This window comes from Schistocerca cancellata, chromosome 5 (genome assembly GCF_023864275.1).
Source record: "Schistocerca cancellata isolate TAMUIC-IGC-003103 chromosome 5, iqSchCanc2.1, whole genome shotgun sequence".
Classification (NCBI taxonomy): Eukaryota; Metazoa; Arthropoda; class Insecta; order Orthoptera; family Acrididae; genus Schistocerca; species Schistocerca cancellata.
The window spans coordinates 120,854,397-120,876,801 of NC_064630.1; the positions used below are offsets into that span (position 1 = coordinate 120,854,397).

At 43.6% G+C, this 22,405-nt stretch overlaps 1 non-coding gene across 1 annotated transcript; it reads right to left on the minus strand.

The window, feature by feature from the left end:
* Positions 1-21,799: 21,799 nt before the first annotated feature.
* Positions 21,800-21,874, minus strand: Trnap-cgg (transfer RNA proline (anticodon CGG)). Its single transcript has one exon. It is a non-coding gene; the product is annotated as a tRNA-Pro (tRNA).
* Between the last annotated feature and the right edge of the window lie 531 nt (positions 21,875-22,405).

The window sequence follows — 22,405 nt, forward strand, 5'->3', positions numbered from 1 at the left end:
ACAAACAAATGGTTGCAGTTTCAGAAAAATTGGCTGACTTATTCAAGAGAAAGAGCTTCACAAATTGAGCAAGTCAATGGTGCGTTGGTTCACCTTTGGCCTTTCTGTAAGAAATTATTCGGATTGGCATCGACAGAACTGTTGGATGTCCTCCTGAGGGACATTGTGTCAAATTCAGTCCAATTGGCGCTTTAGATGGTACAAATCCCGAGCCTGTTGGGAGGACTCTGACCACAATCCTCTACAAGTTCTCAACTGAGAAGAGACCCAGTGACCTTGCTGGCAAAGGCAGGGCTTGGCAAACACGAAGACAAGCCGTGCAGGAAGAGCACTATTTTGCTGAAAAGTAAGCCCATGATGGCTTGCCATGAAGGGCAACAAAACCTGGTCAGTGGGCCTCAGGGCGAAGCGGAACTGGTCACTGAAAACAATTCTACTATATCCAATGAGATTCCAGCATGAAGACCTGTCTGGAGACGCCACCGACAGCGATGGGATACCAACCTGACTGGCACCCTCCATACAGCCCGACAACAAAGAGTGATGGTGTGGGATGCCATTTCTTTTCGTAGCAAAACCCATTCGGTTGATATACGCAGCACACTTACAGCACGGTGGTACGTTGAAAATATTCTAAACCCTGTTTTGTCTCTCATGGCAAGCCATTCTGGGCTTACTTTTCATGTGGCCATATCTCTCCCATACTAACGACGTTTGAAACATTATGGGCAGGGCACTCCAACCAGCTCGGGATTTTGACGATCTAACGCTCCAGCTGGACAGGATTTGGCACGATATTCCTAGGCAGTACATCTAACTACTCTATCAATCAATGTCAAACCAAAAAACTGCTTCCTTAAGGGCCAGAGATGGATCAACATATTATTGACTTGTTCAACTTGTCAAGGTCTTTCTCTTGAAGACATCGTCCAATTTTTCTGATATTTTAATCCCTTGTTTGCCTCTACATGTACATCACATCTACGGATATCCTTCCCATTCGGATAATTCCGCCGTGGTACGTTGTTTTTGACTTAAAGTGTAGCAAGTGACAGCTAACAATGAAACTTCCTGACATATTAAAACTGTGTGCCGGACCGAGACTCAAACTCGGGACCTTTGCCTTTCGCGGGCAAGTGCTCTCCCGAGTTCGAGTCTCGGTCCGGCACACAGTTTTAATCTGTCAGGAAGTTTCATATCAGCGCACACTCCGTTGCAGAGTGAAAACCTCATTCTGGGAACAGCTAATAATGCACTGTATAAGTAACTGCTGTATTTAGTAACGCCAAGTCGACGTTTGTACAGAAACCAGACTGTAGATGTAAGAGTCGAACAGCACGAAGTGGAATCAGTAACTGAGAAGAGAGAGAGACAAAGCTGTAGACTGTCTCCGATATTGTTCAGTCTTTACACGGGTCGAGCAGTACAGCAAACTAAGGATAAATTTGGAAAGGGACTCATAGTTCATGAGGAAGAAATCAAACCTTTGCGGTTTACCAGTGACTTTTTTAATGCTGTCGGAGGCTGCAAAGGACTTGGAAGATCAGTGGAACAAATTGGAGTATAGTGGAAGGAAAAGAGGTAATACTGATTGAAATGAAACACTGAAAGTAGTAAATGAATTTGCCTATAACTAGTAGAGACTGTTAGTACTAAGACAAAGAGAAATTTGTTAACTGAATAAAAATTTAAATGTTTGAAAACATTTTCTGAAGGTATTTGTCTGGAATTTAGCCATGGATAGTATTGAAACGTGGGTGCCAAACACTCAAGGTAAGAAGAGAATAGTAGCTTCTGAACTGTTGTGCTGCTAAAGAATGCTGCAGATTAGATAGTATCGGGTAACTAATGAAGAGGTACTGAATCTAACTGCAGTAGTTATGCAGAGACGAAGAAGCTTGCACAGAATAGACCCATCGTAGAGAGGTGCATCAATCCAGTCTTTGGGCTGAAGACCACAACAACAACAATACATACATTTTAGGTTTGTACAAATAATTATACAGAACTGTAGAGATGACGTAATTAGGTAGATCGACAGAGTACTGAGCAGAGGAGGACTCACAAAATAATAATTTAACAGCAAAACGAAGTGCATGAATAGGGTGGGTGTTCGCACTACACACTTAATGACGCATGTCAGAAAACCCAGAAAGGGTGCTATGAATTTGTTGCATCCTTTATCCTTAAATGGTGCTGTTCGAAGAGCGAAACCTTGCGAAGTACTGCCGAAAACTGTGCTGACCCAGCTGGGAAATCCTGTTACTTGTTTTTAGAAGAGGAAAGCGCCGCGAGCAGTGGTCACTGCCCTGCTCTCCAAACGCAGCTGAGTGGAGACGGTGATATGCGAGTCTTCGACGTCATAGCCTAGGATATTTCCGTTATAGGGTACGAATCATTGCAGGAAACAGAAGGCTCACGAAGTCTCTGACTATTGCTATAAATTTTGCTTTCCAATATACGATTTCCCAGTTACGGCTCGTGAAGCTACAGAGAGCACAAGTTAACGTTTACCATACTGACGCTTATAATGGCCCAGAAGTTGTTCACGGACAGGTGAAATATTGTGCCCGGAGAGATAAAACGAAGTTACAGCATTTGCGAAAACTACTACAAGCCACTCCCGGAAAACCTATCACCATTGGTTCTATCGTCTACTACCCCGTCGTCAAGCTGGAAAGGTTCTTTTCTGAAGCGAAAAATCATCGCTCGGCTAAAGTCTAGACCAGGCGCTTTTGCTTTAATGCACACAGGTTGGTAACACGTCTGATTCACATAGCCAATGGCAGGGTATTTCAAGTAGTCAGAGGCGACGTATTTCGAGTACTGGGATCCTATTCATTCGATAATTTTTTCACACTGTGGAGCCACAGTCATAATATATTTCTTTAAAGTCAGTACCACCATTAGACTGTTATTTGTAGTGTTACATTTACACGATCATGATTTCGGCTTTAAGTTGCCATTATCAAGTGTTTTAATGTTATACAGTATGCCATCTTCGGCACTGTATAACATTAAAACACTTGATAATGGCAACTTAAAGCCGAAATCATGATCGTGTTAATGTAACACTGCAAATTAGAAAAAGAACAGTCTAATGGCGGTACTGACTTTAAAGAGCTATTCAGTCGATGTTTTTCGTAGGGGGTTCGTGGGTTCCTTAAATTTTCGCTGTCACAGCTTAAGTTTTTTTGTTCTTTTTGTTTATGCTTGATGGTATAAAGTTGTGGTGACAGTTGTAGCGCATTCGCAGATCGAGGATAGACTGAAGGGTAATAGTTTGGCTGTGAGTGCGAAGCCAACGACGGTGATTTGATCAAAAGCTGTGTACGGGAATGAAAGTTGCGAAACTGATCTGTATCGTACAATGAAATCTAGATTAAGTTGGTGCAATTAGCGAATGTGATATTATGACAGAAGGTTCGGCTAAATTTACCGAACCACTCAAGTTGTTATTCGGAAGACAGTGATCACTGTTACATACGTATCATATTACTTTGCAGAGTCATTTCCACTATGTATCACGTGTCACATTTTTATTGTCCTTATTACGGGGATTCTAGTTGTAGCGTAGTCGCAGATCGAGGATAGACTGAAGGGTAGTAGTTTGGTTGTGAGTGCGAAGCCAACGACGGTGGTTTGATCAAAAGCTGTGTATGGGAATGAAGGTTGCGAAACTGATCTGTATCGTACACTGAAATCTACATGAACTTGGTGCAGTCAGCGAATGTGATATTATGACAGAAGGTTCGGCTAAATTTACTGAACCATTCAAGTTGTTATTCGGAAGACAGTGATCACTGTTACATACGTATCACATTACTTTGCAGAGTCATTTCCACTATGTATCACGTGTCACATATTTATTTTCCTTGTTACGGGGATTCTTTTGTCAACTTTTGTGATTTCGATCTCTGTTTTTTTTTCGGATGTAATGTACTTTATCTGACGCTAGTGATTATACTAATTGCTACGAAACGCCATGGTCCGTGGCTAATGCTTCTGTTGACACACACACCCTTGAGTTCCCACCACGCCCCAAGGTGAGCACTACCAATATTGATCCTGTAAAAAGTAAGTAACAAATCGCCCATGGCCCAGGTCCTTACCAAGGTTTTCATTTCCATCATAAAAAGGTTACCTTCTGTACTGAGAGGCCGAATAAACTTCCTTCGTCAACTAAAGTTGGAATTGAGGTTATGGTATCAATTGAGTTGTCGCGTTAAGTAAAATAGTGGAGCGACAAGATTATCAGAAGCACAACAGAGCTGCAGAGCTTCCGTGCCTTTTCCGCCTTCTCCACCTCTGCTCACTCATTGTGTTCATGCACAAAAACTATCAGATGTTCGATTTTCCTTACCACGTGACAGTCATTATGTGAGCAGTACAGCGATATAGTTCATTATGTAAACTCGGCTTTATCATGGATTTCTTCTATTGACAACCTAAGAAAACTCTGAATTGCCATACGAGAGGAACTTTCTTAAGCCGGCCGATGTGACCGAGCGGTTCTAGGCGCTTCAGTCAGGAACAGCGCGACTGCTATTGTCGCAGGTTCGATTCCTGCTACGTGCATGGATGTGTGTGATGTCCTTGGGTTTAAGTAGTTCTAAGTCTAGGGGACTGATGACCTCACATGTTTAAGTCCCATAGTGCTCGGAGCCATTTGAACAATTTGAACGTTCTTATTGCATCGGGTTGGACAACTCTTAATGCAAAATCTTTTATTACAGGATAATTGTCTCAAAGCATCCCAGTCGTATGATCTTGAAAGGACAGAGAAATCTCCCAGTCTAGAGCCAATTCGTATATGTACAACTCTGAATGAGGGCGCGGGGGGGGGGGGGGGGGAGAAGGGTGATTTCAGTGACGACAAATGTGCGTGAAAGTAATAACATAAAAAGCATTCATTTGTAATTTGAAAATGGAACAGAGTAGTATCTCTGTAAGTGAGCTGTCTGCTGTTTGAACGGAGTGAGCTGTCAACTGTGGTTAAGATGCTGGGCTAAAATTCATGACGACGGGCAGTTCAGATCCTCACCTAACTCTCCAGCTTTAGATGTTCCTTGGTTTCCCTAACCCGACCGATCTAAATGCCGCGATGGTTCCTCTGGAAACGATACGGCTGATTTGCTTCCCCAGTTAGAGCCAGTATCCTGTCTCTGACGACCTAGACATCAACAGGTCGTGCAGTCCTGATCTACGTCCTTTCTTCTGCTGTTTGACAGGATGTTAAACGCTAAGCTTGCTAGGCTGAAATTCAGCATTCTAATTTGCACAAATGGCCGTACTGTTGTAAAACATGAAAAGATGATGCGATTTGTTACATAATCATTTTACTAACTGTCAGATAGGAAAAATATGAAATATACTTCAGGTCAAACAACGGTATAAGTTTCCGCCTGGCAGCAGCTATGTGTTGAATTAGATGCGAAATCTAGTACCACGATGATGTATTTCAATGCTTGAAAGCAAGGAGACTTCCTTCGTTGTTCAGTAGTGCTCCCTGACCGTGTCCTCAGGATTCAGCCTCCCAGCGATTACACTGTTTTTGCTGCAGAGCTACATGTGATCCTGAAGGCACTAGAGCGGGTGAAGCTTCTTCAGAACAAAAAAATTACTCACATCTTCCCATTCCCTTAGTGCCCTACAAGCACTGCAACAAATATAACCATCAGAAAAATAATACAAACAATTCAGGACAATCTACTCCTTATTCAACAGAATGGGAAGCATATATCAATCTGCTGGGTACCAGTGCCAACGGAAATTTGCAGACCAAGCAGCCGAGGAGGCCTGCGGGGAATCGGACTTGACGCAACGTGTCATTGCCCTGCAGGTGTCATTCTGCTGTCGAGTCAGAGAGCCAGGCTGCTGTGGGAGGAAGAGTGGCTCGCACTGAGGGATAATAAGACGCGGTCGATTAAGGCCAACTGTCCGGTTGTGCCTTCCCCCACTCGGCGGGATGAAGTAACCCTCAAAAATGGTTCAAATGGCTCTGAGCATTATGGAACTCAACATCTTAGGTCATAAGTCCCCTACAACTTAGAACTACTTAAACCTAACTAACCTAAGGACATCACACACACCCATGCCCGAGGCAGGATTCGAACCTGCGACCGTAGCAGTCCCGCGGTTCCCGACTGCAGCGCCAGAACCGCTAGACCACCGCGGCCGGCGAAGTAGCCCTCATCTGCCTCCAAACTGAGCACTGTCCCCTTATACTAGGGGCGTTCAACAACTAATGCAACACATTTTTACTCCGAAATTTTAGTTGAAAAAATGCGAAGTTTTTTGAGGACGTCGTTGAACATTCGCGCTTCAGTCCCTATGCTCTCATGAAGTTCCTGTACGTGGCGGCGCTATACATACCCTTCGGAATAGCGTCTGTAACGGAGGTACGTTCCAAGAAGAGAGATGTCACTTAGTTTCTTTCGGCGGAAAACCAGAGCATCGCAGACGTTCATAGGCGCTTGCAGAATGTCTGCGGAGACATGGCAGTGAACAAAAGCGTGGTGAGTCGTTGGGCGAGGCGTCTATCACCACAACAAGGTCGCGCAAACCTTTCCCATCTCCTGCGTTACTCCTGCAATGATGGAACGTGCGGACACTCTCATTTGAGGTGATTGGCGGGTCACAGTCAAACACTTCGCTGCAGAATTGGACGTCTCTGTTGGTAGTTCTGACATTCTCGTCGACTGTACTCATGCTCATAAATTAAAGATAATGCTGATACATGGTGAAACAATGCTTTGGTGGGCGGTTTGCGGGTTTAAATTACCTCAGCGTATGACCATGCGGTGCATTTGACCTGCGGTCATCGCACGTTGGAGCTGGCAGCAGCCCACATACGCATAGGTGTGTTGGTGCATGTCAGAGCACGGTGCAGCGAGTAAGTGTGCAGACGTTTTCAGACGTGCTATTGGTGACTGTGCGTTGGAAATGGCTCAAAGAACACATATTGATGACGTTATGAGGGGTAGAGTACTAGGGCGACTGGAGGGTGGTCAAACACAGCAGGTCGTAGCACAGGCCCTCCGTGTGCCACGAAGTGTGATCTTAAGATTATGGCAACGATTCCGGCAGACAGGAAACGTGTCCAGGCGCTACAGAACGGGACGTCCACAGTGAACAACACCACAAGAAGAGCGATATCTCACCATCAGTGCCCGCAGACGGCCACGGAGTACTGCAGGTAGCCTTGCTCGGCACCTTACCGCAGCCACTGGAACAATTGTCTCCAGACAGACAGTCTACAGACGACTGAACAGACATGGTTTATTCGCCTGGAGACCTGAAAGGTGCATTCCACTGAGCCCTGGTTACAGGAGAACCCATAAAGCCTGGTGTCAAGAACACAGTACCTGGTCATTGGAACAGTGTTCCCAGGTTATGTTCGCGGACGAGTCCAGGAATAGTCTCAACAGTGATTCTTGCCGGGTTTTCATCTGGCGTGAACCAGGAACCAGATACCAACCCCTTAATGTCCTTGAAAGGGACCTGTATGGAGGTCGTGGTTTGATGGTGTGGGGTGGGATTATGATTGGTGCACGTACACCCCTGCATGTCTTTGACAGAGGAACTGTAACAGGTCAGGTGTATCGGGACGTCATTTTGCAGCAGGATATCCGCCTTTTCGGGGGTACAGTGGGTCCCACCTTCCTCCTGCTGGGTGATAACGCACGGCACCTCCGAGCTGCCATCGTGGAGGAGTACCTTGAAAGAGAAGCTATCAGGCGAATGGAGTGACCTGCCTGTTCTCCAGTCCTAAAGCCCATCGAGCACGTCTGGGATGCTCTCGGTCGACGTATCGCTGCACGTCTTCAAGCCCCTACGACACTTCAGGAGCTCCAACAGGCACTGGTGCAAGAATGGTAGGCTATACCCCAGCAGCTGCTCGACCACCTGATCCAGAGTGCACCAACCCGTTGTGCGGCCTGTGTATGTGTGCATGGTGATCATATCCCATGTTGATACTGGGGTACATGCGCAGGAAACAGCAGCACATGTGTTTCGGGACAGTTTTCTCAACTTATCACCAATACCGTGCACTTACAGATCTGTGTCGTGTGTGTTCCCTATGTGCCTGTGCTATTAGCGCCAGTTTTGTGTAGTGCCACGTTGTGTGGCACCACATTCAGCAATTATCCTTAATTTATGGGCACGAGTGTAGTTGGGGTGCTCAAAGGTGGGTGAACACTGAGTTCCTTGCCCCGTAACAGAAGAGTATAAACAGTAACGAAGAATCACCCGTGCGGAATTGTTTCGCGTGTTACCAGTCTGATTGTGACAATTTTTTTATCGTATATCGTCACAGGCGATGATAAAATGGATTCATCACTTCGAACTCAGCCCGTAAAGTCATGGCGACGGTCTTCTGGGACTCTGAAGGGGTTCTCCTGTATGATGTCCTCCCTTATAGCGAGTCTGCGAGGTGCGACCTATCTCGTCGTCTTCTACGGTCTTCCGTGAACCATTCGGCACACACCCATTGCGCTGCCGAAACACTTCATCCCACACGTGTAGCAATATCCCGAATGGATGCATCACAATGTCAATAATGCGCCCTGTTTCATACTCACTGCCGGCCGCGGTGGCCGTGCGGTTCTAGGCGCTTGAGTCCGGAACCCCGCGACTTCTACGATCGCAGGTTTGAATCCTGCCTCGGGCATGGATGTGTGTGATGTCCTTAGGTTAGTTAGGTTTAAGTAGTTCTAAGTTCTAGGGGACTGATGACCTCAGCTGTTAAGTCCCATAGTGCTCAGAGCCATTTGAACCAAGGACCTCTCGTTCCGCAGCTGTTCACGCTAACCACGGGACCACGGAGCTCCTCGCCTCACATTGCCCTTAATATTGCCTATCTTACGCATGGACTACTCAGTTTGTATATTTTGCTTATTTTTTCATAGTTCCACACAACTTCTTCCTGTTTTCTCGATTGATCTGTGTTCAGTTTTTCAAGGCCTATCCACTGTGCCAACTTATAACTAAATCTGAGGGGGGGTGCGATGGGGATGTTCCCTTGTTAGAGGAAAAGCAAACACGAAACTTACGGTATTGCTGCATCACGTCACATACACCCCGTCCTACCTCTTTGAGCCTTGCCCGGTTCGTGTTCATGCCATTTATTGTTTGTCATCTACTATTACGGTACTGCCACTTCGTTTTCTTATTCCATTATCTGGCGTCACTAACTTCCTCCCTTACTCGCCCGTGAGTGGCAGCAGCGGCGCGTATCGATAGTGCGCTGTCGTACCATCTCTGGAGCGACCGATGGTATTTCCGGGTCGTCGTGTGTCTACGGTGGAGTTGGAGACGGACCAGCAGTGCAGTCGGGGATGGAGCAGCGGTCGGCGACGAAGGAGCGTCGGGGACGGAGAACCAGTGAGGTGCGGACAGCCAGTACTTGCGGACCGCTGGCGACACACATGAACAGTCCGACTGAAGGAGACTGGAGCGGGAACGACCGTCGGTTGGTCCTTCGGTCGGTCGTCCCATCAGCCGACGTCTGTTTGGTCCTTTGACCGTTTCGGTGTGTGGCAGTCGGGGCGGTCGGTTGGGGCAGAGCAGCGAGGAAGTCTCCGTGGCGCGTGGTCAGGCCAGAGCCGCTGCTGGCGTGCATGCGCGGTTGGAGTTGTGAGGCGCTTCTTGCGAGGCTTACGAAGTTCGTCGCCCACCGATACTGGACACTAAAGTTGAGGGCTGACTTAACCTACTATCAAGCCTCAACTGCTATCACATCTCTTCGTTTGATCCTGGTTGTCGCTTTCTGGGAGTTTCCCGCGACCAACTATGTGTGTGCATTGAAGTCAGCTAGAGCTGCAGCCGATTTCCTGTGCGGTGTTTAACTTAATTTAATTAATTCCTGCATTAAGGAAGTGTACTAGCGATATCTTCTGCCTTGTGGCCGTTGACCTTCCGGTTACCTGCCCTGGGCGTTGACGTAATTTTCGGCAGTGTATTTTCCTCGTCGTGTTGATGCTGTCCAGTACGGCGTCTAGTTCGACTGCTGAGGTGCGTTGATAGTTTTCGCCGTTTATTCTGACTTCTCTGGATTAGGCACCAGTATCCAGAACGTTGTGCTATTGACATTTTTTTTGTCGTTTTGCCGGTCGGGTGGAGCAGAACTGATCTTGTTGATTGGTTCGTCCGGCTGGCTGTCGGTTGGATTGCCTTCCGATTAAGAGGTTGTCGGTCTGGCAGACCATCTCGGAACGTGCATTAATGTTACCTTCTCAGGCCGACCCTTGGAACCTTCTGAGCGCCGCTCCTTGTGTTTCACATAGTGATTTCCTTTTAGTCTTAAGTACTCTAGGTGGCCTTCAGCCAAGTTTTAGCTTGTTAAAATTGCAAGGCTTCTTCTTAGGCCTTAATCCGTTAAATTGTTTTGTTGATATGCGGCATTCAGCCGAGTTTTTAAATGGTTCAAATGGCTCTGAGCACTATGGGACATCTGAGGTCATCAGTTCCCTAGAACTTAGAACTACTTAAACCTAACCAACCTAAGGACATCACAAACATCCATGCCCGAGGCGGGATTCGAACCTGCGACCGTAGCGGTCGCGCGGTTCTAGACTGTAGCGCCTAGAACCGCTCGGCCACCCCGGCCGGCCCGAGTTTTCAGCCTATTTAGATTAAACTTTGAAAATCTTTGTCTCGGCCTTAAGCTGTAACACTGTCGTTGATTAATGTGAGGCAATTTAAGCTAAGACTTTCAGCCTATTTATATTGAAGATAATTTTTTTTTTTATAAAGAAGTGAAACCTCCAGAAGACCTCCTGTACCTCAGTTCCTTGCTTAGGCCTTGTGCCTTGGATTTTCGATGTGGCCTTCAGCCGATCTAAATTAAATCAAAGGAGGTCTTTCGTTAAATCCTTGAGCGTTTTGATTCTTGCTTGTGTCATTGTGTGTTTTAAGAAATGAAGTTTATATGTTGAGTGCAACTGACAGTATCTTATTTTGGCCCCTTTCTACAAATATAACCTCACCCGCTCTGTCCTGCCAGCCCAGGGATTTCACTCTTCTTCTGCTGATGCGTATTCGGAATGTCGACATTTCAAACTGCCGTTCGGTCTTAACCCAGATTTACATTTCCCTTGACTTCTCTAGATCAGTTAAGGAAAATGTCGCGCTGGTGCCTTTGAAAGAAGCACGGTGAGTTTCCTTACCCTCCTTTCCCCAACCCGAGCTTGTTAAACTCTGAACTCACTTGCTTCCTTCAACAGATGGCCCACGTCCTGTTGCATTACAGCAACAGCGATTAGTACCCCATTTTGGGCTGCTCTGTGCTCTTTGACTGACATGTAGAACAGGTGTTAAGATGCAGAGGCGAGCAAGTTCACACCCAGTAAGGGGCGGCGGAGGCCGGATGCTCCTGAGCGGGGCCCCACACTGAATCTTGCAGCGGTTATTCTTAACGTGTGTTCCCCGTGCTGCGAACGGAACCGATTCACAGAAGGCCAATCACACTCCGCAAACATTCAACATTCTTACACTCCCAGTCTCCGGTCATATGACTGTTTTTACGAGTCAGAGGCTTCGACGAAACACTGCGTCGGATTTGAGTTATAGCTTCAAACATTGCCAACTAATTCCGTTCATTTTGTTGCGTAATACGAAGTAATTGTGACTGTCCTGCGATTCTTTCAGGAGACATACCAGCAGTTAACTACATATTCCGCTAACCATGGACGGCAGCGGATAGCACACCTGTCCTATTCCGTCCACTTTGTAGCGAGGGAAAAAATGACTGTCAGCATGTCTCTGTTCGCGACCTAATAACTCTGACCTCATGTTCATGTTCTCTGTGTGAGCTATGCATGGTGGTTCAAAAAAAGTCAGCCAACTTCACAGGACTGTATCTGTTACATAAATAAATATAGAAATTTGTATAATTTTTTAACATGCTTGGGATGTTACTTCTTTCACCTGTGGCAATGTTTGTTGATCTGAAAAATGCCGAGTTGCACCGTGGTTCGGAATCTGCTTCGAACCGTAGGTTTCCGTACAGTAGGGATGGCGGTTATCGCTGAAACAGCCGGTTTTCGGTTGTATTTCTTTTTTTTCCCCCGCACCGTTTTAACCCGACTGTTAAAACCACTCAAGATATCTGGTTTCTGAAATAACCAATTTTCGGATTTTTACTCCTATTATTTCCTTTAATATAGAAATCGAACAAAAATGGAAGAAGATGACCTCTCAGTTTTAAGATACGTGTAATCAAAATATTAAATTAAATAGGAAAATAAAAGAAAACTTAGTCCATCCACCGCTCGTTGCTCTACTCGAAAAATGGTGGGTGGTTGAACGGCATAAAAAATCACCAGTATCCTCTTATTGATTTTAATTTTTTGTAACTCTACTCAAAAATCATCTTGTAGTCGGTGATCATACAACTATTTGAGGATTACGAGCAGTCGCTGATTAGGGGTTGCGACGGGACACCCCCCTTTCGCATTACTTACCCTTTATAGTATTATTTTTCGAATTTTGGACAGGTCAATATTTTCTCAGTTGCTTTTCTGAAAACTTTCATGTTATTTTATACACAGTATGTTATATTTCAAGCTAAAATTTGTGAAAAGGAATTACTTCAAAGATATTTTAGTTTTGATATTATAATCTATAAGAGCTAGATCTGAATGTACAGTTAAAACTATTTTTTCTTCAGAAACGTTTGAAACTAGAAATTATTTGCACGCTTAAAATTTCTGTTATTAATTTTGCAATTCTGTACTGCTTCCTATGTTTGTTTCTGGATTCATTTATGAAATAATAATCGACAGTAATAATGTAACTAAAACTAGTAGGAATTCATTTGTTAAGAAAAATTGTAAACCCTTTGGAATATTATTATTTCCGCAGAGTGTGGGGGTCGTCAGCTTGCCTCTGATGTGATCGGACGTATTTTCGTATAATAAGTGCGAACATTGTAATTTTGGCTTTGTTACTGTGTAAAATCAAAATACTTTATGATATTCTAAAATGTGAGAAAATGTTTTTACGTAAAAAATTCTGCAACAACAAGCTTCCAATTTATTTAGTTCAAACCAACCGTGAGGACCTCATGTTTTATTTTCAGCTTCAAGGATCAGACACCTAGACAAGAAGAACTGGAGTCATCTGAACATGAAAAGCTAAGTAAACTTGAAATTTTGTAGTAATATTCGCTCCTCTCAAATCATCATAAAAGACTTTGCTTATTAATTACTTGGACTGGGCATTATTTAATGTGGACAATGGATGGAACAAGGAAGAAGGGGGGGGGGGGGGGAATACAGGGTGACAATTGATGTTGTAGAACTCTGTTTTTGGTGTTAATTTGTCCGTTTTCAAGGGCTACAAGCAGATAAAGTCATATTATGTACACTCAGGCAGTAGATCAACTACTTTCTGCTTTTATTGTGTACTAATAATGAATAGTTAAGTTTTAATTTAATGCTGTTACCATAATTACGTTCTTATTTTATTATTTCATAGCCGGCCGCTGTGGCCGAGTGGTTCTAGGCGCTTCAGTCCGGAACTGCGCGACCGCTACGGTCGCAGGTTCGAATCCTGCCTCGGGCATGGATGCGTGTGATGTCCTTAGGTTAGTTAGGTTTAAGTAGTTATGACTTTTAGGGGGACTGATGACCTCAGTAGTTAAGTCTCATAGCACTCAGAGCCATTTAAACCATTTTTTAAAATTATTTCATAGAAATAGCAGACAAATATTTAATATTTTATTGCTACGTCACTTCGTAAAATTATTTCCAGACTAGGGTTGATCCCTCTCTGCAATACGACAGATGTCCGGCGACGACAACGAAAACCACGTTGGGAACAAGACCTGCACCATGAACGTACACGCGTATCTTAAGCCACGACACACGGCAATTGGGACATTATCGTATCAGAAACGCTGTACCAATTCTTTTAGGTCATTTGTTAGCTTCTCGTTTCGGTCGATATTGTGTTATAACAGTACCGACTTCTTTTCCTATTTGCTATAATAAAGCAATATTTCAGACCAATGCAGATTTTGCGAATAAAAACTATTCCTTTTTTTTAAAAAAGAAATGTTTATTTAAACACGAAAAATTTTACCTCTGCTCCTATGACTAACTGATAAGTCGTTTTTTCTACTCGGCTATTAGTAAAAAATAAATAAACACCTTTTATAACAGCGATCAAACAAATACCGAATAATATTGGTTAAGCAGAATTAAAATACCGGTATCGGTTTTAATCGTTAGGTTTTCCGCGTCCCTACACTGTAACTGGCTGGCTAAGTCATTCCGAAGGTCGGAGGAAGGCAACGGCAGACCACCTACAACAGGACCGTGATTATTAAAGCACTGTGGTTTTTACAACAACTTTAGAGTTGATGACCGCTTTACTTTTTTTACGCATAGGACTCAAAGTTGTTATTTTCAAAACAACCATCCGATTCTACATGGACGTATCTTTTACAAGCATGCACGTCAAACCTTGGTTTACTTTTTACAATTACGTTTAAGATCAAAGTTTTCATTTAGCATTCATACATTTTCAGTGTGCATCCATAGGACGTACGAGAGACTTCCAGCCAATAGTCAGACTCGTCCCATACTTTAGCGATCTTGTCTGTGTCGTCTGTAGTTACTACGTACACCGCTGCTGCTTTGCGACGTGCACATTTCACCCAAAGAGAGGCGTACAGACGGGAGTCTCACAAACACCCGCAAAGGAAATCACACACCGTGACATCAGGCAACCTTGTAGGTCAACGGAGCAAAGCAAGATCCGTACGCCTCTTGCGGCCGATACACCACTGAGGTAGCGTGCTCCCGACGAAAAACACGCCGCACATTTGTGACTGAACAGCACCTGTTGAAACGGACAACGAGAAAGGCCCGTTGTTGCGGTGTTATCGCTATATCGATTCGACACGCGGTGGGTGATGAACGAGCAAGCAAGCGAGCTGGCTGCACCGCGGAGACTTACAGTCAGAACCACATGGACCGGCAACTTACAACTGACGCCAAGATAATCTTTTAGTTTCTATGCGTAAGCTAAAATTCACCTTAAGTTTCTGTCTTCATTCACATAGAAAATACAGTCTTCTGAAATTGGCCGAACTTTTTTGGCGTCTTCTTTTTTGTGGTATCAGTACAACTGTTCCACATGCCGCATCAAGTGATTTCTGAACTAATTGAAAAGCATTTCGCGAGAACGTCGTTTTTCATCTAAAGCTCTATGTTACACTTTTGTGTGTGCTATACCGACCTACTACAGTCATAGCGTGGTTATTTTCTTCCAAAGATTCGCAAAATTTCGCATTCTGTCGCACGTTCACGTGAGATTTCCAAAGTTACCACGGCAACGTGTTTCTAGTCTTCTATGGATATGACTTTTTTAAATTTTTTATATATTTTTTTAATTGTCGCTTTTGATTGATTTTCTGCGCCCCGCCACGAACTCCTCTTCTACACCAACCTTTTCATCTCAGAGTAGCAATTCCAACATACGTCCCCAGTTATTTGCTGGACATATTCCATTCTGTCTCCCTCTACAGTTTTTACCTTCTACAGGTCCCTCCAGTACCATGAAAGATATTCCCCGATGTTTTAATGGATGTTCTATAATCCTGTCCATTCTTCTTGTCAGTGCTTTCCATATATTCCTTTCCTCGGCTATTCTGTGGAGAATCTCCTCATTGCATGCCTTATCAGTCCACCTAATTTTCAACATTCTGTTGCAGACCACATTTCAAACGCTTCGAATCTCTTCTGTTCCAGTTTTCCCACAGTCAATGTTCCACTAACATAAAATGCAGTGCTCCAAACTTACAGTCTCGGAAATTAAGGCCGATATTTGATACCAGTAGACTTCTCTTGATCAGGAATGCCCTTTTTACCAGTCCTAGTTTGCTTTTTATGTCCTCCTTGCTCCGTCCGTTATGGGTTATTTGTTGCCTACGTAGCAGTTTTCCTTAACTCCATCTACTTCGTGATCACCTGTTCTGATGTTAAGTTACTAGCTGTTTTCGTTTCTGCTACTGCTCGTTACTTTCGTATTTCTTAGATTTACTCTCAATCCATATTCTGTGCTCATTAGTCTGGTTATTCCATTCACCGGATCCTGTAATTCTTCTTCATTTTCACTGAAGATAGCAATATCATCAGCGAATCTTATGATATCCTTTCACCCTGAATTTTAATCCCACTCTTAAACCTTTATTTCCGCCATTACTTTTTGAAAAGTAAGGGCGAAACACTGCATCCCTGCCTTTCACCCTTCTTAATCTGAGCGCTTTTTTTCTTACTTTTCGCTGAACCGATTTAATGAAATGGTTTCCTTTTGGTTCTTGTGCGTATTATAGTATCCATCTTCCCCTGTAGCTTACCCCTATTTGGCTCGATAAAAATCCAAATACTGAAACAGTAGTCTAGAGTAAGTCACTCTGTATGCATTTTTCGTTAGGGATGCACTTCACTTCCTAGAATTCTGTCAGCAAACCAAGTCTTATATCCGTCTTCCCCAATAGTGATTTCACATATCCGTTCCATTTTATACTACTTCGTAGTATTTCCTCCAGACAATTAATAGATATTTGTTAAAGTTTGCCACTAATGCTGTAATCTGACTCTACCGACCTGTTTTCCTCTTTATCCCACTAGGTGTGATTTTAAGTATTTAAGTTGCGGTAAGTTGATCATACTGATAGTTTGGTTCCGTCTGAATCCATCGTACACTTCCCGAGTACACATCAGTTTGCTAGCGATGCAGCATGTGAAAATGCTCATTCGTTTCTCAGTAGAAACGTTCCATATATGTTGTATTGTTGTATTTCATTTTAGTTCTTAATCTTATTTGAAGAAAATACTATTGATTTTTATTTGGGTTATTAATGATCTAACTGAGTTGATGCGGCGTGACACGACTTCCCTTCCAGCGCTAATCTCTTAATCTCAGAGCAGCAGTTGGACCCTACCTCATCGATTATTATTTGTGGATATATTCCAATCTCTGTATTCCCTAACGTTTTTCACTCTAAAGCTCCCTCTAGACCATCGAAGTTATTCCCTGATGTCTTAACACATGTCGTGGCACCAAGTTCCTTCTTTTTCTTTTAAATGTTTTATACGTATTTCATTCCTCGCCGATTTTGCGGAGAAATTGCACATCTCATTTCAATCCTAATATTATAAATGCTAAAGTAGCTCCGGCTGCTACGCTTTCACGACTGAACAGCTCAACCCATTTTGATAAAATCTGGTGTGAAAATAGCTTCAACTATGTGTAAGAACATAGGCTACTACAGAAAGTGTGTGGTACAGCAGATTTGTCGGTTTCAATAATATAAACGCGAAATATGGAACAATAATTACCCCTTGAAAAAGTTATTTACTCTTTGGCTTTAGAACTTAATCATATTTGTGAAAATGCTTTTTTGTTTGAAATGTCCTACATGATACAAGTCGACGTAATAAATACAATGCTTATACAACCCTCAACATGTATAATCCATGCCATTCCATACTCCCATACTAATATTATAAATGCTAAAGTAACTCCGGCTGTTACACTTTCATCACTGAACAGCTAAACCGATTTTGATAAAATCTGGTGTGAAAATAGCTTCAACTATGTGTAAGCACATAGGCTACATCAGAAAGTGTGTAGTACAGCCGATTTGTCGGTTTCAATAATATAGACGTGAAATATGGAACAGTAAATACCCCTTGAAAAAGCTATTTACTATTTGGCTTTAGTACTTAATCATATTCGTGAAAATGCTTTTTTGTTTGAAATGTTCTACGTGATACGAGTCGACGAAATAAATACAACGCTTATACAACCCTCAACATGTTTAATCCATGCCATTCCACACTCCCATACTAATATTATAAATGCTAAAGTAACTCCGGCTTTTACGCTTTCACGACTGAACAGCTAAACCGATTTTGATATACTCTGGTGTGAAAATAGCTTCAACTATGTGTAAGAACATAGGCTACTTCAGGAAGTGTGTGGTATAGCAGATTTGTCGGTTTCAATAATATAAACGCGAAATATGGAACAATAATTACCCCTTGAAAAAGCAATTTACTCTTTGGCTTTAGAACTTAATCATATTTGTGAAAATGCTTTTTTGTTTGATATGCGAGGCTAGATGAAGGAGAAACAGGAATTAAAATAGCTGGAATAAATGTAAACAACCTCAGGCGTGCGGATGATTCGATCCTGTTGGCAGAAAGTGAAGAAGAATTGAGAACACTATTGCTGAAGGTGAAAGACGAAAGTGAAAAGGCCGGTCTTAGACTGAATGTGATGAAAACGAAAATTATGGCAACTGCACCTACCAATTCGTGGGTTATAGCAGCAGATCACATGGAGGTAGTGACCACATTCAGTTATCTCGGTTCCCAGATATCTGCTGATGTCGACTGCAGCCATGAATTCCGGAGACGCCTGTTGCTCGGTAGACAGGCGATGTCAAACCTTGGCAAGGTTATAAGCTCCAGAGATATAACACTAGCAACAAAGATCCGTATTGGGAGGACTATGGTATTTCCAGTTGTGATGTATAGTTGTGAGACCTGGACCATTAGAAAGGCTGAACGGCGGAGAATTGACTCCTTCGAATTGTGGTGTTGGAGGAAACTTCTTAGAGTTCCATGGACTGCAAAGAGAACCAACAAATCAATATTGGAGCAAATAAAACCAGATTTCTCCCTGGAAGGTCTAATGTTAAAACAAAAGCTGACCTACTTTGGAGACACAATGCGAAGGCATGCCTCGCTGGAAAAAACATTAATGCTGGGGAAGATTGAAGGAACTAGAAGAAGAGGACGTCAGAGGAGGAGATGGATCGATGGCATCCCAGAAGCAATGTGTTCCAACCTGGAAGGTCTACGGGAGACAGTCCAAGAGGAAAAAGTGGCGTGATTTGGCTCATGGGGTCACGAAGAGTTGGAACCTACTAAACGAATAGACAGAGAGAGAGAGAGAGAGAGAGAGGTGTGAAAATAGCTTCAACTATGTGTAAGAACATAGGCTACTTCAGAAAGTGTGTGGTACAGCAGATTTGTCGGTTTCAATAATATAAACGCGAAATATGGAACAACAATTACCCCTTGAAAAAGCTATTTACTCTTTGGCTTTAGAACTTAATCATATTTGTGAAAATGCTTTTTTCTTTGAAATGTTCTACATGGTACGAGTCGACGTAATAAATACAATGCTTACACAACCCTCAACATGTTTAATCCATGCCATTCCATACTCCCATACTAATATTATAAATGCGAAAGTAACTCTGTTTCGTTTTCACGACTAGACCACTGAAATGTGGACCGTGGGAGACTTTTGATGACGCTACATTTGATTATGATCTATTAACTATGTCATTCATAAATTAGTCATCATAGCGGGATGGATCAAAAATTTAGGTAACGTAACGTAGGAAAGTGGAAGGGATTAACGATTAATATGTGTTGCTCTGGTGGCAAACTCACATCCAGTACTAAGAGAGCCAGAGAAACCCCTAAAAAATCTATTTCTACGCGAACGTAGTGAATAGAGGCACTTTTTAATATATTTAGAAAATATGATTCATACTTTCTGAGTCGACATACAGCAGAATAGTACACTACTGGCCATAAAGCACGGCGTACCGTATTACCCTCCTGAAACCACCGATTCCATATTCTGCTAACAGTCATTGGATCTCGACCAACACGAGCAGCAATGTCGCGATACGATAAACCGCAATCGCGACAGGCTACAATCCGACCTTAATCAAAGTCGGAAACGTGATGGTACGCATTTCTCCTCCTTACACGAGGTAGTACAACAACGTTTCACCAGGCAACGCCGGTCAACTGCTGTTTGTGTATGAGAAATCGGTTGGAAACTTTCCTCATGTCAGCACAATGTAGGTGTCGCCACCGGCACCAACCTTGTGTGAATGACATCTCGTAAGGTTACTAGCTTACTTAGTCGCCATCACTCGTCATAACGCAACTACTGATACGCGAAGAAAGCGGCAGGTAACAGCTAGTCACATTATTAATCCGAAAGATTGTGTGTGAGTATGTTACGCCTTCACGCTGGAGCAAATGGACGGATTTGGATTAACTGTGGTATGAAGATCGCCTATGCACTTAATTAACATATAGGCTATCTTTTATTCCGGAAACATTGTTCCCACAGTATGGTGAACGTGAGTACTGTTCCCGTGGGATGGGTCACGTGACTGAAAGGTCATCCATGAAAGTTAACTATCAAATGAATGCATTAACTTTAGCGCAGAGATTAGTATTTACCTGAATGAGATTTTCACTCTGCAGCGGAGTGTGCGCTGATATGAAACTTCCTGGCAGATTAAAACTGTGTGCCCGACCGACACTCGAACTCGGGACCTTTGCCTTTCGCGGGCAAGTGCTCTACTGGCAGAAGTAAAGCTGTGAGGACCAGCCGTGAGTCGTGCTTCGGTGGCTCAGATGGTAGAGCACTTGCCCGCGAAAGGCAAAGGTCCCGAGTTCGAGTCTCGGTCGGGCTCACAGTATTTAACTGTTTCGACAGATGAAATAAGTTGGTACATAAATCTAGGACAGTAAAAATATTCCTGCCGGACAAAAGTATCACTAAACTACGTAACAATGTAACGTATGGGCGTGAAAACATTTTGCAGCACCTAGAATGCTTTAGAAGGGTATTGGATTCTATTATCGGGATTGTTAAACACTGATTTGGCTTTTCTTTGTCGCTGACAGTCGTGAGATTATTTAACTCCCTTTCCTAGCGCATTTTGTAACTCGCTAATCGGCCGCGTAAAATTTTTACCTAAAGTAACCGAGTAAGTTGTGAGCGACAAGTATGCTGTCAGATTCTCTCAAGGTCTTAAAATATGCTGGTTTTTTCGATGTCGCGCGCTTTGCTGGGCAGCAAGTCGCTCGCGCCTCAGTACCTCCAAGAGATGACTTTTGTGATGTCGCATACGCGTGGATAGTGAGTTTCGGCTTTAACCTATCATTGTAAATAACTATTTAGTAGCGGGGCTGAGCTAGTTTCTTATATTAACAGCCCACATAATGTTCAACATCCTTCTACAACATCACATCTCAAACGCTTCGACTCTCTTCTGTTTCTGTTTTTCCACAGTCCATGTTTCACTACCATACACTAATGTGCTTCAAACGAACATTCTCATTAATTTCTTCCTCAAATTAAGGCCTATGTTTGATACAGGAATGCCCTTTTCGCCTGTGCTAGTCCGCTTTTTGTGCCTTTCTTACTCCGTTCGTCACGCGTTATTTTGCTTCCAAGACAGCAGAATTTGTCCGCTATCTCTACTTCTTGGTCCCCAACTTGGTCCCCAACCTTGTCACTAACGTCATTTCTGTTGCTGCTCATTACTTTCTTCAGTTTACTCTCAATTCACGCTCTGTGGTCCGTCATTCCATTCGGTGTGTTTTTATAATTCTTCCTCGTTGTCACTGAACTCACTGAGGATATCTATGTCATCAGCGAGTCTTATTGATTATTCTTCCATCCTGAATTTTAACCTCATTCCTGAAACTATCTTTTATTTCCATAATTGATTTTTCGATGTACAGACTTGAAATTAGTGGAAAAAAACTGCATCCCTGTCGCGAGACCTTTTCAATCCTAGCACTTTGTTCTTAGTCTTCCATTCTTATTGTTCTGTTTTGGTTCTTGTACATATCGTATATTACCCGTCTCTTCCTATAACTTACATATAGAATAACATTTTCACTCTGCAGCGGAGTGTGCGCTGATATGAAACTTCCTGGTAGATTAAAACTGTGTGCCCGACCGAGACTCGAACTCGGGACCTTTGCCTTCCGCGGGCAAGTGCTCTACCAACTGAGCTACCGAAGCACGACTCACGCCCTGTCCTCTCAGCTTCACTTCTGCCAGTATCTCGTCTCCTACCTTCCAAACTTTACAGAAGCTCTCCTGCGAACCTTGCAGAACTAGCACTCCTGAAAGAAAGGATATTGCGGAGACAAGGCTTAGCCACAGCCTGGGGGATGTTTCCAGAATGAGATTTTCACTCTGCAGCTGAGTGTGCGCTGATATGAAACTTCCTGGCAGATAAAAACTGTGTGCCCGACCGAGACTCGAACTCGGGACCTTTGCCTTTCGCGGGCAAGTGCTCTACCATCTGAGCTACCGAAGCACGACTCACGCCCGGTCCTCACAGCTTGGAAGGTAGGAGACGAGATACTGGCAGAAGTGAAGCTGTGAGGACCGGGCGTGGAGACGAGACGAGATACTGGCAGAAGTGAAGCTGTGAGGACCGGGCGTGAGTCGTGCTTCGGTTGCTCAGATGGTAGAGCACTTGCCCGCGAAAGGCAAAGGTCCCGAGTTCGAGTCTCGGTCGGGCACACAGTTTTAATCTGCCAGGAAG